We start from the raw sequence: 13,956 nt of genomic DNA on the forward strand, positions 1-13,956 counted from the left end.
CGCACAGGTGAGATAGGGATATCGGATAGGGGATGACTGCTGTCTGGCTCACGGATTACATAAATTGTCTAAATAACGGATTTCCTTTTTCGGAAAAAAAAAACAAAAACTAAATAACTGAGTACTTAAATGGCGGACCTAACGCGTTAGGTGCTTGTTACATCAAAAAGGTAATCCAAGTACTTTGTAACACTTACACCCAACACTGGTCATTTATTACTGCATAGCAGTAACTATGCATGTACAACATTTTGCACAAATCCAGTGAACACATTTCATTCACTCATGGCAGCCGTTATTCTGTGAAGCTGGTAGCTTTACTAAAGTAATCATGAGACAGAAAAAAAGCGATGTGATTGACTTTGCCTACATGTTTACACCTATGCCCGAAATATTGCCACTATGTGTCGTTTCTATGTTTTCTTACTTATAGGCCTATGTAAGTTTAAAGGTTCTAAAATAAGGATTATATAGCTGCTTTAAAATTTTATTTGTTACAGACAACCTTGTGTTTTAGAGAAAAATAAATTGACGGTATATATAAAAGGTACTGATCTCAGGTATTAGTGAGGGTTCACTCTCTCCAGCCAGATTTTCCTTGATTATCCCCACCTGCAGCATTTTGGAAGGGGGGGGGGTGTCTTGTTCTCTGGAGGATGTGTGTTAGGCTGGGGTTGATGAAAAACAGATTTCTGACAATTGTTGTTGAGTTGGTGGTAAATCCTCCCCCTTTCAGTCTGTGATGTTTTCCAGTGGGCCTCCAGAAGGAGAGACATAGATTTAGGCAGCAGACATTAGTTCAGTCATTTGAGCAAGTTTATTTGGGACAGTTGGGTATCTCTTCTCTTATTTGATGGCTAGAGGCAATAGATGATGGGTCCCACTTTCCAGAATGGCAGTGAGCTTGGAACTTAAAACCTGTGCTCGAAACCAAGAGGAGCGCTTGTGCACCTGGGTTAAACATTTGTCCTGTTCCTTTGCATACTTGACAACTGGTAGGAAAAGGGCTGATCTTTACAAGCCTCTTTGTGCCACATCCAGCAGCCCAAGGGTAGGTTTGGAGGGACATCCTCAGGCTACTTGGGGAAATAGTCAACAGTGACTAAAATATGCTAATTTCACTTTACTGATTTCAAAAAAGGGCCACTAAGCCTGCCTATGTGCTTAAATAGGAGGGATCAGGGGTGGAACGAGCTGGGCAGGTCACTGGTTTACGGAGTGCCTCTATGCCTCACTTATAAAAAGAGTCTTTTCTAGCATATTATTTATCGCAAAGTGACTGTCTATAGTGAGTGTGTGTGGGCCAGATGCATGATGGTGTCCACCTTGGAGTGAGGTACCTTGTTGCTGGGTCTAGTAGTAGACTATTTATGTGGCTGGTGAAGAATGACCTGTGGATTGGTCTTCACTACTGGCCTTAGCAGTGAAAAAGGGTTATAGTGATGGTGTGACTTACCTTTGGCTTCTGCATCAGCATTGTCTATCTCCTCCAGAGGTCAGGTTAAGTGAGTTAGGACTGGAAGCTGAAATCATGCTTTTACTTTAATCTTGGCCTTGGAGGTGGGGGAACATTATAGAATCTGGACCAGTGCAGAAGAGGTATGTGTAAGTTGGGAGCCAGACCTAAGTACAACACCCACTTCCCTCTTGGATCCCAAGCTAAAACTCAATGGAAGGAAACTCCTGGACATCCCTTTGTATACAGGTAAACAAGAGGCTCTCATCCTCATCATAGTCCTGGATGTTCAGCACACATCTAAGGGCCTTCATCATGGCCTTGCTATAGGAACTGTCAGAAGTCATGTTCTTACTGCCTTTCTCTGTTTGGGTGATAGAGACCTCAGGAATCAGTCCAAGATGACCCTTTCAGTCATCATAAGTCAGTGAGCTTCTCCAGCTCTAGCCAGGGTTAGATGATGTGCAGAAAGCAGCTAGTTGTTGGTGAATGTTTTTGTGGTGCTGTAGGCCCATTCATCAAAGTCTGTTACACTGCAAATGGAAGAATGTCTACAGGATTTCTGCCTTTAGTTTGTCACAGTTCTCTGCATCGTGGACAGAGAAAAATAGGCCAGTTGAACCTCACCAGTGAGTAGTGGAGTGAGGGCAGGGGCTCTTTCTGCCACTGGACAGATTTGCACCTCGTGCCCCCTCGAAGGGTAAGAAGAAAGGCCTCGCTCACCTCCTTAGTGAATGTCTGTTTCTGGATAAGATGCATTAATTGATCCATTGCTCTGTGCTCATGTCTCTATTCTCCACCCAGAGGCTGTTCTATAATCTGGTGAGGTCCTCTACAAATAATTTGCTGGGGTCTTCTCCAGCCAGCATTCATTACATCTATCTTAGCATTAGACAAGCAGATCTTCACCAGTGTTGTGACCCACTATTACACTGGGGGATAAGTTCTTCAATTTAAGGAATTAGGAAAGAGACTTAGAGAAAAGGATAATTTTGCTTCTGTCACATGAGAGTGCAAGGAATGTCCAATGGCTCATGCCTGGGCGGAGGTCAACACAGCACAAGATGACTCATTGGGAGAATGAAAGGCTGCAAGCAGGAAGTGAGCGTGGCAGAATGTTCTCCTTTTATACTCATTGGTGAGCTCAGAGAGGGTGAATCCATGTGCTCTGTCTAGTTCAAAACAGTGTGGGTGCTGAATGGGTGCTGTCCCTTCTGCAACTACGAAAAAAGTTGTGTGACTGTATGGTGACATCCAAAGATAAAAAAAATATTGTCTTGTCTAAATCTCTGCCACAATAGATTATATAGTCAAAAATTCACATTAAAAGCATCAAATACATGAATTCAAACTGCCTTGTGCCAAGAGATCAGGCTTCTGGTGGTAGTATAATGGTGTTGGAAACATTTTCTTGGAATTATTTCTTTGCCCCTTAATACCAGTTGAGAAGCCTTTAAATACCATAGGATATTTTGTATTGTTGCTGAGCAATTGCATCTGTTCAAATGTTCAAAGTGCCCATCTTATAATGGCTACTTCCAAGATGATAATGCACCATGTCGTAAAGTCAGCACAAACTCCTTTCATGAACACAGCAATGAGTTGTTGCACACAATGGCTAATCTTAATATTGATTAAATTTATTTCATCACCACAGTTAGCTATTTACCTCTTAAATCCTAGCCTTGATTTTAATAGCTAGTTATTATATACTGTAACCAAACAGCAAGTGTGATACTACTATTTACTAAATTTTATATTAATACATCATCTTCAAAACATAATGGATATGATGTATACATAATTCCAAAAACTTACTTGGACTTTGCATACATTAGAATATAAAGGTAGTGGTTATGTTCAACAACATATAGAGTATTTCTCACAGCCTTCTTACAGGGCAAATAAATGTAGTTTCTCCATTCCACCACCAGATGGTGGCCTCAGGTGAAAAAAAAAATCATTCTCAGTTTTTAAATAGTTGTTTCTATCTTTCTCTCTTTCCTGTATTTTTCTGACAGACTATGCCTGCATGTATGGGGTTGTCAGAGACCTGCCGTATATCTTGAAATTCAAAGCACTGTCAAGGTATGCCCCGGAAATGCATCCTATACCACAACTCTTACCCATACTGTACAACACACATAGGCACTCTGTTCTGAAAACTACATGTTAAACTTTGCCTTCAGCACTATTTACCATACAATTGGCTTCAGGATATCAGTAAAGCCAGACATAAGATCTTTGGAGGGGTACTAAAATGATGTAACTTTCTCAAAGAAGATATCGAATTCTCCCATTTCATCAAACCTCTAGCAACCCAAATTGGCTGTATGATGCAGTATGAGCCTCTGCAACATGTCAATTTGAGGTTTAGGTGAAATTAACTGTGTCATATGGGAAATCACACAGTAAATTTAAAACCATTTTGTAATCTGTCTGCTCACTCAGGAATTTTAAAATGCTGCGGTCAGAATATATCTTAACCTATTTTTGCATTCTTAGGGAGAATATACTGGTGTTTTTTTGTAGTCAAAGAAATTTATTTGACCTAATGTTGTTTAAGGGCAAGAGTCATGGCACGTAAAACAAGAATAACTTGTAGCCATTCATTATTAATTGTCCTGTGCATTTTTTTTTCATTGACAACGCAGCACCTCCGCACACACGCACCACTTTAATTAAATTTTATTTATATAGCGTATTTAACAATGGTCATTGTCTCAAAGTAACTTCTCAAAAGTAAAAAGAAGATTTAAAAAGAAAATTTATGGAAGTGTGTATGTGTGAGAAAAATGTGTCTAGATAATAATAAGATTGTCTATGATGAGCAAGCCAAGGGTGACGGCGACAGTGGCAAGGAAAAACTCCCTAAGACGGCAATAAGAAAAAACCTTGAGAGGAACCAGACTCAACAGGGAACCCATACTCATTTGGGTGATAACGGATAGAAATTATGTAACACCACCACCCAGCCCTCAATTATTGCATGGCAGGTGCTCTGCTGGCGATGGAATGTTCACCTGTGTAAAATATTAATACAAAAATGGCTAATACATTTTTGATGACCCAACAGCCACACAGCAACAAGCCAGTCTGCTGGCTTTAAAGGTATAGTGTGACAAAAAAAAAAATGCAATTTATACAATATGTATACCTTTGGTGTTCAAAGTTCACCACTTTACTTTTTGTACTGCTGGTAAAAAACTAACATAGTGCGGAGTGCATGTAGATGTTAGCACTTTGAAACGCTTTGTGTAGTTTTTCAGTGTTTCAGGTTAGCTTTTGGTTGTATGTAGTAAAAATATAAAAAAGCTGTGAAACATGAAATCTTCTCAGTAAATCCATTTTTTTTTCATTGGGGTTAAGCAAACAGTACAAACATGAAGCTTGTAACTGGTAGCAAAACGCTTCTTTAACATAACTACAGTAGCCTCCTGAGCAGTCCACACTGACTGCTACTAACTGAACTGAACTGTTTAATTAACTTAAACAACTTCTGTTATACTGAACTTCCAGAAGCCTAACACACATGATGTCGTTATCTAATTTCTATTATCCTTTATCACTCAAATGAGGATGAGTTCCCTGTTGAGTCTGGTTCCTCTCATGGTTTCTTCCCATTGCCATCTCAGGGAGTTTTTTCTTGCTACCGTCGCTGCCACCCTTGGCTTGCTTATCAGGGACAAACTCATTATTATCTAAACACTTTTTTTCTCACACATGCACACTTCCATAAAATTTCTTTTCATTTTTTGAAGCAGCTTTAAGACAATGACCATTGTTAAAAGTGCTATAGATTAAATTGTATTAAATACTAACTAAGAAGAATCAGGCCATCCGTCTCTCACAATGAGAAACATACCGTCCCATATGGTCTTGAGATTTCGTCTTTAAATTGTGAGCATGGAAATACTGAATTATGGTATGATTGCGAACTTATGGCAGTATGGTGCAGTTTGTGCAGACATTTTTAACAATATTACACAAATTACATATTTATATCTTAAATAGAATAGAATTGAATTTTAAAGGGTGGAAGCTAAAAGTTTCTTGAAAGTTTTCCATATTTCTATATGTCCATACACAAGTTTCCAATAGAAAGCCAAAAAAAAAAAAAGAAAAGTTTTTTGATGGAAATGCCTAGTGCCATGGTTGAGACATGGTTTGGAGTTTGTAGTGAAAGAAATACATGCACACACATAAGATACTGCCATGATGACCAATTCTGGCCAGACTTCTCAGGACAGTAGAAAGGTGTACCTGAATCCCATTGGTTTCTACAAGTTCTTTGCTTAAGGCACTGCTGGACTTATCAAATGAAGGCAAGCATGATTTGTCTTTCATCCGCTGCATTAAGTTTCCTTAGACACCCACTGCACCTACAGTACGGTCCTCAGCAGTGCCATTTCTTTGTGCTTCTTCAAAAGCTTTGAAATCAAATATGAAGCCTGAGAGAGACCTTGCTGATGCAGTATAACTACCGGTCTTGCCATGGTGTATGACCTGTGACATGAAACTAGGTTCCACAACCTCATTTTAGTAGCAGAGTTTGGCTGTTGATCACTCAGTGTTAAGTCTCCTACGCAGTCCTTATATTATAACCACCACATATATTGTACTGTAACCACCTTTAGCTTTGATTATGGTGCACAGTGTGGTGGTGTACTCATGTGTTAAAATGATTCCTCATGCTTCCAGAACCACACTTTCACAATTAATGAAAATCGTAGCTACAGTGAAACATCTGAATAGTGCAAACAATTTAAAGAAGGCTGTACATCCATTGTGTACATTGATTCCCCCTGAGGTGGCGCCGAGCCCACTGTAGTCATTTCTGTGACTGTGCAGTGAGAAGAACACCTCATACTTAAAAATCGACAGATGACTTGTCACAAACTTGCGAAAGAGACAGATCTGTCTGTGGGAACTGTACACATTTATTTACCAACACCACTTGCACATTACAGGAACTCGTCTTGGAGTTGTTCCCACATTCCCCGTACAGTCCTGACCTCGCTCCAAGCCATTTTTACATGTCTGGTACAATAAAAAGAGTAACTGTGATGCCAGCATTTCCAACTTGAAGCAGGGAGTCTAATCCAGGATCTGGCAAACTGAGAAGACTTTCTTTCTTGATGGTATCCAAGCACTAGTGAAACACTGGGATAGGTGCATTAGTGTAGCAAGAGATTATATCGAAAGAAAGGTAGTTCTGTTATTCTGCACAGTTAAAAATGTTGGTTTGACTTGAATGACCCTTTTTTCTTAAGAATTGAGTCTTAATCATAACAAAATCATGAATGACCATGATCAGAGATCACTTAAACCAGTGGTTCTCAACTCCGTTCCTGGAAGACCACCTGGCCTGGACATTTGAATAGAGAATACTCGATAGGACTAATCATCTAATTAACAACATTTTCTTTATTGAAGTGGGTGTGGGAGAGATGGAAAAGTGCTACAATATGCAGGGCAGTTGTCCTTCAGGAATAAAGTTGAGAACCACTGATGCTTGGTGAAGTTTCATTGTAAAAAAAAACGACAGTAGAAATCAAAACTATGCTTAATAGTGAAAGTAACAGCATTTCCATACAACCACAATGTGAAGGGAACTAACGAGATTGGGACTAAACAGTTGTGTGACTGTTGAAAACCAATTGTTATATGGCTTTGAAAACCATGTGTCAAACAAATAAAAAAAACAATTGTTATTAAGAAAAAAAAGGCTTTAATTTGTTAGGGAGCATAAAGATTGAACTTTAAAGCAATGGAAAAAGCTCATGTCTGATAAGCCCTGGTTTACCCTATTCCGGAGTGATGGGCATGGCCAGGTAAGAATGGAAACACATGCACCCAGTGGGCATTGTGACCACTCCACAAGCCTCTGCAGGCAGACTCATGATCTTGGGTTTAAACCCAACAACATTAGTTAAGTCCAATGCGATGTAACTCTTCAGACAGACCAGTCTAGTGCTAAATGTGTTCATTCGGAGCTAGTAATGCCAGTTCTGCGTACATCACAGGTTTGTATAAATGTATAATAAGCGTAGGATCTACAGACTAGCGCTGCGTCAGGCACAGAAGCTACCGAGCAAATAAGCTTTCCAACTCACTTGCATCATTTGCATCTTGTGATGGTAACTTTAATGGCCAGTCTATCAAGTCTGATACACCTCGACCGAGCCTGGCTACACACACAATAAATAAATAAATAAATAAATAAATAAATAATAAAAAAGAGATGAAGTGAATGAACTCCCCATGGATGCCTGCAGCTTTGTAGGAGAGTCAGTATGAAAATAAGGTCCAATGTTGTGTGATACACTAACCTCCCTCTCTCTCTCTCTCTCTCTCTCTCTCTCTCTCTTTCTCACACACACACACACACACACAGGCACGCACACATTTATCTACAGACACTATGGTTGTCCTCCCAGTAACCTTCTCCTTTCTTTGTGCTCTCTCCTTATTTGTCTCTCTCTCCATTTCTAGGTCAGCACTGATGTGGATAGGCAGCATGCTCTCTCTCTCTCTCTCTCTCTCTCTCTCTCTTTCTCTCGCTGCACTGTCTGCTCCAATCTGCCCAACCCAAGCTGATTTCAACCTCAGACAATACTGTGAAAGATGAGAGAGGGAGTGAGAGAAAGAGACAGAGGATTTGAGGAAGCACCAGGAAGAACGCAAGAGGGAAAAGGGTAAGAAAAGAGAAAGATCATCAGAAAGAGTGAGACAATGATGAGACAGGAGGAGGAAAAAGAAGGAAAAAGACAGAAAGGGAGAAATAGGTTAGTCAAGTCTAGCACGGGCTGAGAGCAAGTGGGATTTTATAACACTGTCCTATTTAGTCACACACACACACACACACACACACACACACACACACACACACACACACACAAAATTCTACCCTCAGTAGGAATAAAAACACATTAGACCTGAGCCCTTTAAAGCTAATTTCAGTACAGCACTCAGACCTGGTGCTAATTCAGTCATTGGTTATTCAGAGCCACGCGGCGCGATGCTGCTTCATTGCCTCTGATTAAGAGCGTGGAGTATTCTAAAGCTCTTGCAGCACCAAACCTTCATTTGGGGTTGAATATGCTTTTGTAACAAAACTGCACGTCTGTGACAACGAATCGAAACGAATGCAGCTAATATTAAACATAAAAGTGAAGTGGGGTTGGGTGGGTGGGAGGTTGGGGGGGGGGGGTAATAGCCACACACTACTGAGCAACTGAGAATAACAGATACATACACATGTTATGGGATCCTTTCTGTATGTACTTCTACAGTAAGTTTGTAAGATGAAATGGATCTGGTCAAACTCTGATCACGTTAGCTAACACTAGTCCAGCTTATAATCAGATGATCTGCTGCTTTTGTGCTATCAGAAGAAGCATTTGTTGTGTTTTACTGCTCAATCTGCACAAATAAAAAACATTAAAGTGATCTGTAAGTCTGTCGGTTGATAAGGGTCGTTAAAACGATGCTAGATTAAACATTGATCAGCCACAACATTAAAACCATTAACATTACAGTTACACAGGTTTTTGTTCCATCAGAACAACTCTAATATCTGGCACCAGGACATTAGCAGCATATGCTTTAAAGGTTGACACACATGTACATGATTCTCAAAATTTAGATTACATGTGTAAGAATAAATGTTAAAGTGAAGAGTAAAGTTAAACAAAAAATAAAATCACTACAGCTAATACAATGTGCTGTATGAACAATTGAATAATTGAACAGCGACAAGGCTGATCCTGTGTATACGCCCATTTTTGGCAAATGCTAATGAATATTAATAAGTACACGGTCATGTGACAATGTGTCAAACCAAACAAGATGTCGTAAACCCAAACAAGTGAAGATTTTTCTTGGCAGATTCCATAAAAAGGTTGCGTCTTTTTTTGTGAGTTCGCTCTGTGTCTGCCATAACAGTTGTTTTGAAGAAAGGTTTAAGGAGGTATCAGGTCATGTGATCTCAGTGCCATGGAAAGAGGGTTGATCCTAATTAGCATACTAAAAGTACAGGCTGCTAAAAATAATTAAAAAAAAAACTACTTTTTATAGATTTAAGGCCAAGACAATAACAATATTATGCATAATTTTTAAGAATATTTTTCTTATTTATTTATTATTTATTGTGTACTTGTATAGTCTGAATCAAGCGTTGAATGTGTAAGTTGTAGGGTGTGGTCTCTATGGAAAAGATTTCTTTGTCTCATGGATGCCTGATCAGAATGACATCTGGGGAATTTGGAGGCCAGATCAACAAGAACTCTGCCTGTAAGCCTCATACACAGCAAGCTTTAATGTACTGTGTGGTCTGATACCTTTCTTCTCTCAGCCAGCATTAACTGTTTTTCAGCAGTTTGTGCTTTATTGGCTTTTTTGTGAAATCAGACCCAGGCAGGCTGTCCTTTGCTTCCTACAGGCATAACTGAGCTTTGGGTGCCCAGTTTCCTGTCACCAGTTTACTCTTCTTGATAATCAATATTATTAAATTTACCTGGTGGTGGTGGTGTTGGTGGCTGAAGTTTAAATCCACTAATACATAACTCAGCTTATTTCAGTACATTCAGCTGCACTATGATGCTGTAGGTCGTGTGTAGAACTGATCAAGGTGGCTAGCTTGAAATTACCTCAGGGAAAGATGTTAACACACACTCACTAAGATTTCCCTGTGGGGAGACTAGGAATTGGCAAAAACTAAAAACAAATAAATAAATAAGTTAATATGTAAATAAATAATATTATATTATATAAGGGGTTTGGTTTTAACGAGGTGGCTGACTAGTGTACATTACCAAATTGTTACCGTTTAATTACTGAATAATTCATCATTGAAAATAACATGAATTATAAATGCCTGAATAATAGCCAGTAACTGCATCAGTGGACAAGCATGACTTTAAAATTATGTTTAAAAAAACACACAAACCTTTATAAATTTTCAGGGTTTTTTTTCAGTTTTTTTTTCAAAATTTAACTTTTGATGATTTAACTGTATACTGATGCAAAAACACACATCTTTTAACTCTCAGTCTTTAAACATTAAATCTTACTGCACCTTTTTTAATAGGGAGAGAAGTGGTATCTCCAAATTCCTTATTTTATTTTATTTATTTAACATCCCTCCTTTCAAACTGCAGGTGCTTTTTCACTGGTGAGCATGATGTAATTCAATTGTAACGCCAAACTTCAAACGACCCTGCAGTCATCGTGCTCCAGAAACACACACTTCAAAGCTGCCGGCGTCTCTCTTTATAGCAGAGTGTGTGAGTTAAAGCTGGCTAAAAGTTTGTCCCAAAGCATCAGCCAGTAAAGATTACAGAATGATCTTATTAAATGCACATGAGGCGCAGCGTGCCTTTAACCCTTTAAATCTGCACTGTTTATTGATGCAAACAATATACACACATTTTAGTGGGAGTAATAATCACTTTGGCCCAAAATTTAAGAGGATGCCATTTGATATATGCATCTTATTATGACCATGTTTTTTTTTTTTTTATAATGCTGTGTATGACTTAAAAGAAATATTTAAACTAGGAATAATAGAATTTTCAAGCTCTCACTCATCATCTTTACCACAAATGTTTGTTTGTTTTTTAAATAAATAATTTTTAAATTAATAATAATATAACACATTTTTTTCATATTCAATTTGATGGAATAAAACTGTGACATTTATATAATGCGTGTCATTTCCACATTAAACCACAATGTTCCTGGGTTCTAGAATCTGATTGTTTAAAGGATCTTGATTTATTTTCTGCAACAGCACAGTATGGAGTTTGTATGTTTTCTCCCACCATCCAAAGATATGCTAATTATGCTAAACGGTGTTCCCACATTGCCCATAGTAATTAAAAATGTGAATAATACAATGGTCACCATTGGCATACATGGTCCCCAGATGGACTACAGAGGATCCTAGATAAATGGATGGTTAAAACAGCATACTATATACTAGGAGTTCCACATAATCCAAATCTGATAATAAACAGGTGGAAAACAAACACTGATATGGAACAATTTCATTTCTGTTGCTTATGCAACATTTTGGGAAGGAGTCTTCAGTGGTACTGTAAGTGAAAAACTCTTTAGAGCGGCCTAGCAGTTCCTAGTTTTGCATGGATTTGGCAAGCTAAGTGTTCTTCCCTTGTTAACGTCAAGACAGGTTAAAGGAAAGGCTGATAGAAAGAATATTTATAACCTTTACTGTGTAAGAATTGCGATGGACAACATGGCAATTTCATTTAAATAAATGTCATGGAATAAGAGGAATAAAACGCTGCTGTATGCGTTGTTACTGGAAAGTAACCGACTCCGGTTGTGTAGTTCCACAAGTTTAACAGGATATAAGTTAATTGTGACCCGTCATGTTAAGTCATGTACTGCACAGGAGAGCTTTGCGTAATGGATAATACAGTGAAATAGGTGAAATGTATCAAATCTTCAATTTTAGCAAAAATGAGATAAAAAATAAGATATAAATAAGATAAGATAAATATCTTGAATAAAGCTCAGGGCTCTCGCATTCTTACTATATCATGGAATCCCTGTTTAATTTTTCCAAAAATAGGAATTCTGGGGAGTTTTCTGAGGCCCCACTCATAAACTAACTGGTATCTAAATGGAGCTTATTGAACCATTTACTCACTCATTGTCCATACCGCTTTATCTTGTATTTAGGGTCGCGGGGGGCCTGGAGCCTATCCCAGGAGATATAGGAACCAAGGCAAGGTACACCCTGGACAGGGTGCCAATCCATTGCAGGACACACACACACACACACACACACACACACACACACACACACACACAAACATTACGGGCAATTTGGGAATGTCAATTATCCTAATCTGTATGTCTTTGGACTGTGGGAGGAAACTCACCAAACATGGGGAGAACATGCAAACTCCATTCACACAGAGATAGGAATTGAGTCTGGCTGGGTATAGAACTCAGACCCTGGAGGTACAAAGCGACTACACCACTGTTTCACCTCTTATTGAACTGGGAATTTGAAAATATGCTCAACTCGAAACACCCAAAATGCAACCTAACACCTAATTTGATGTAAGGGTAACAAATATGCCCCCCAAATTCCAAACACCCCACTTGCTGACCGCTGATTTAAAAAAATGCTGACTTAATCTTAAGAAATTGCTTAGTCTTATTAGAGTCTTTTCACAAGTTAGCTGTGAAAACATGAAACTGAGACTGAAGACTTGAAACTGAGCGTCATTTTAATTAAAACGAAGAGCTGGAATGTCTGTGAAGGATAGCATGTATTTAGAAGAATAAAAAAGGGGAATGATTAAGCACACGTGTTCGCTTTTTTGACACAGATTTTCCAGCCATATGGTTGGTTTGACCTTGATTATGTCAGAGCTTTCTCCTGATCTCTCTCGTTCTCGCTCTCTAACAAACACACATATACACACACTTCACTACGTGCCCTTCACTACGTACTTTAAATTCAGGCAGTATGTGACTACATATCATGACTTGTATGTAGACAACAACTTCACACTTCAAGTTACAATAGTCATGCACAAGTTTAAGAAACTGATGATACATGCATTAAAATGGAATAATTTGAAGGTGGAAGTCAACAGCGCTTAATTTAAGAATAAAATTGTTTTATAACCGCATCATTCAGACTGCAGTACTTACGACCTTTGACCACTGAGTGGCATCATGTGGAGACTTTATGCTGATACCCGGGGCAGCAATCACGCGTGGCTCATCAGACCAGTCTACGATTCTTGCCTGTTTTACATAGAAGCCTATGTGTGAATGTGTGTATTGACTGGGAGCAATTCAGGCAGGGGACACATTTCTTTTTCTCATTTCCAACATGTTCATTGCCTTCTTTTATGATTCAATAAAAGTGTGCATCACTAACATTGCATGGGAGACCATTTGCATTCCAACTTAGTGTTTTTAATGAGAAGCAGCTCTTTCAGTATGAACAAATTCAAGAAGTTTGATACAACCATAAATCCATGCTAATATAAAGTAAATGTAACGGAATATTTGCTAAACATAGATATTTTAGTCTTGCTAATGCCAATTAAATAATGCTGTGTTTAATTTAAAAGAAATATCTGAACTAGGAATAATAGAATTCTCAAGCTTTTACTCATTATCTTTACCACTTTATTCTGCATACAGGTTCACTGGGAACCTATCCCAGTAGACTTAGGGCATGACAGAGTGCTCATCTATCGCAGGGTACACACACACTAGCACACTAGGTGCAATTTGGGAATGCCAGTTAGCCTGATCTGCTTGTCTATTGACTGTGGGAGGAAACCCACCAAGCACAGGGAAAACATGCAAACTCCATGCACACAGATCCAAGGCAGGGATCGAACCCAGAACCTGGAGGTGCTAGACAACAGTGCTAACCGCTACGCCACCACGCTGCCTATTCGAATTGTAAATTGCTAAATTGTTTGCATAGAGGCCAAGTGATC

Source organism: Clarias gariepinus, chromosome 24 (assembly GCF_024256425.1).
Source record: "Clarias gariepinus isolate MV-2021 ecotype Netherlands chromosome 24, CGAR_prim_01v2, whole genome shotgun sequence".
NCBI classification, from domain to species: domain Eukaryota; kingdom Metazoa; phylum Chordata; class Actinopteri; order Siluriformes; family Clariidae; genus Clarias; species Clarias gariepinus.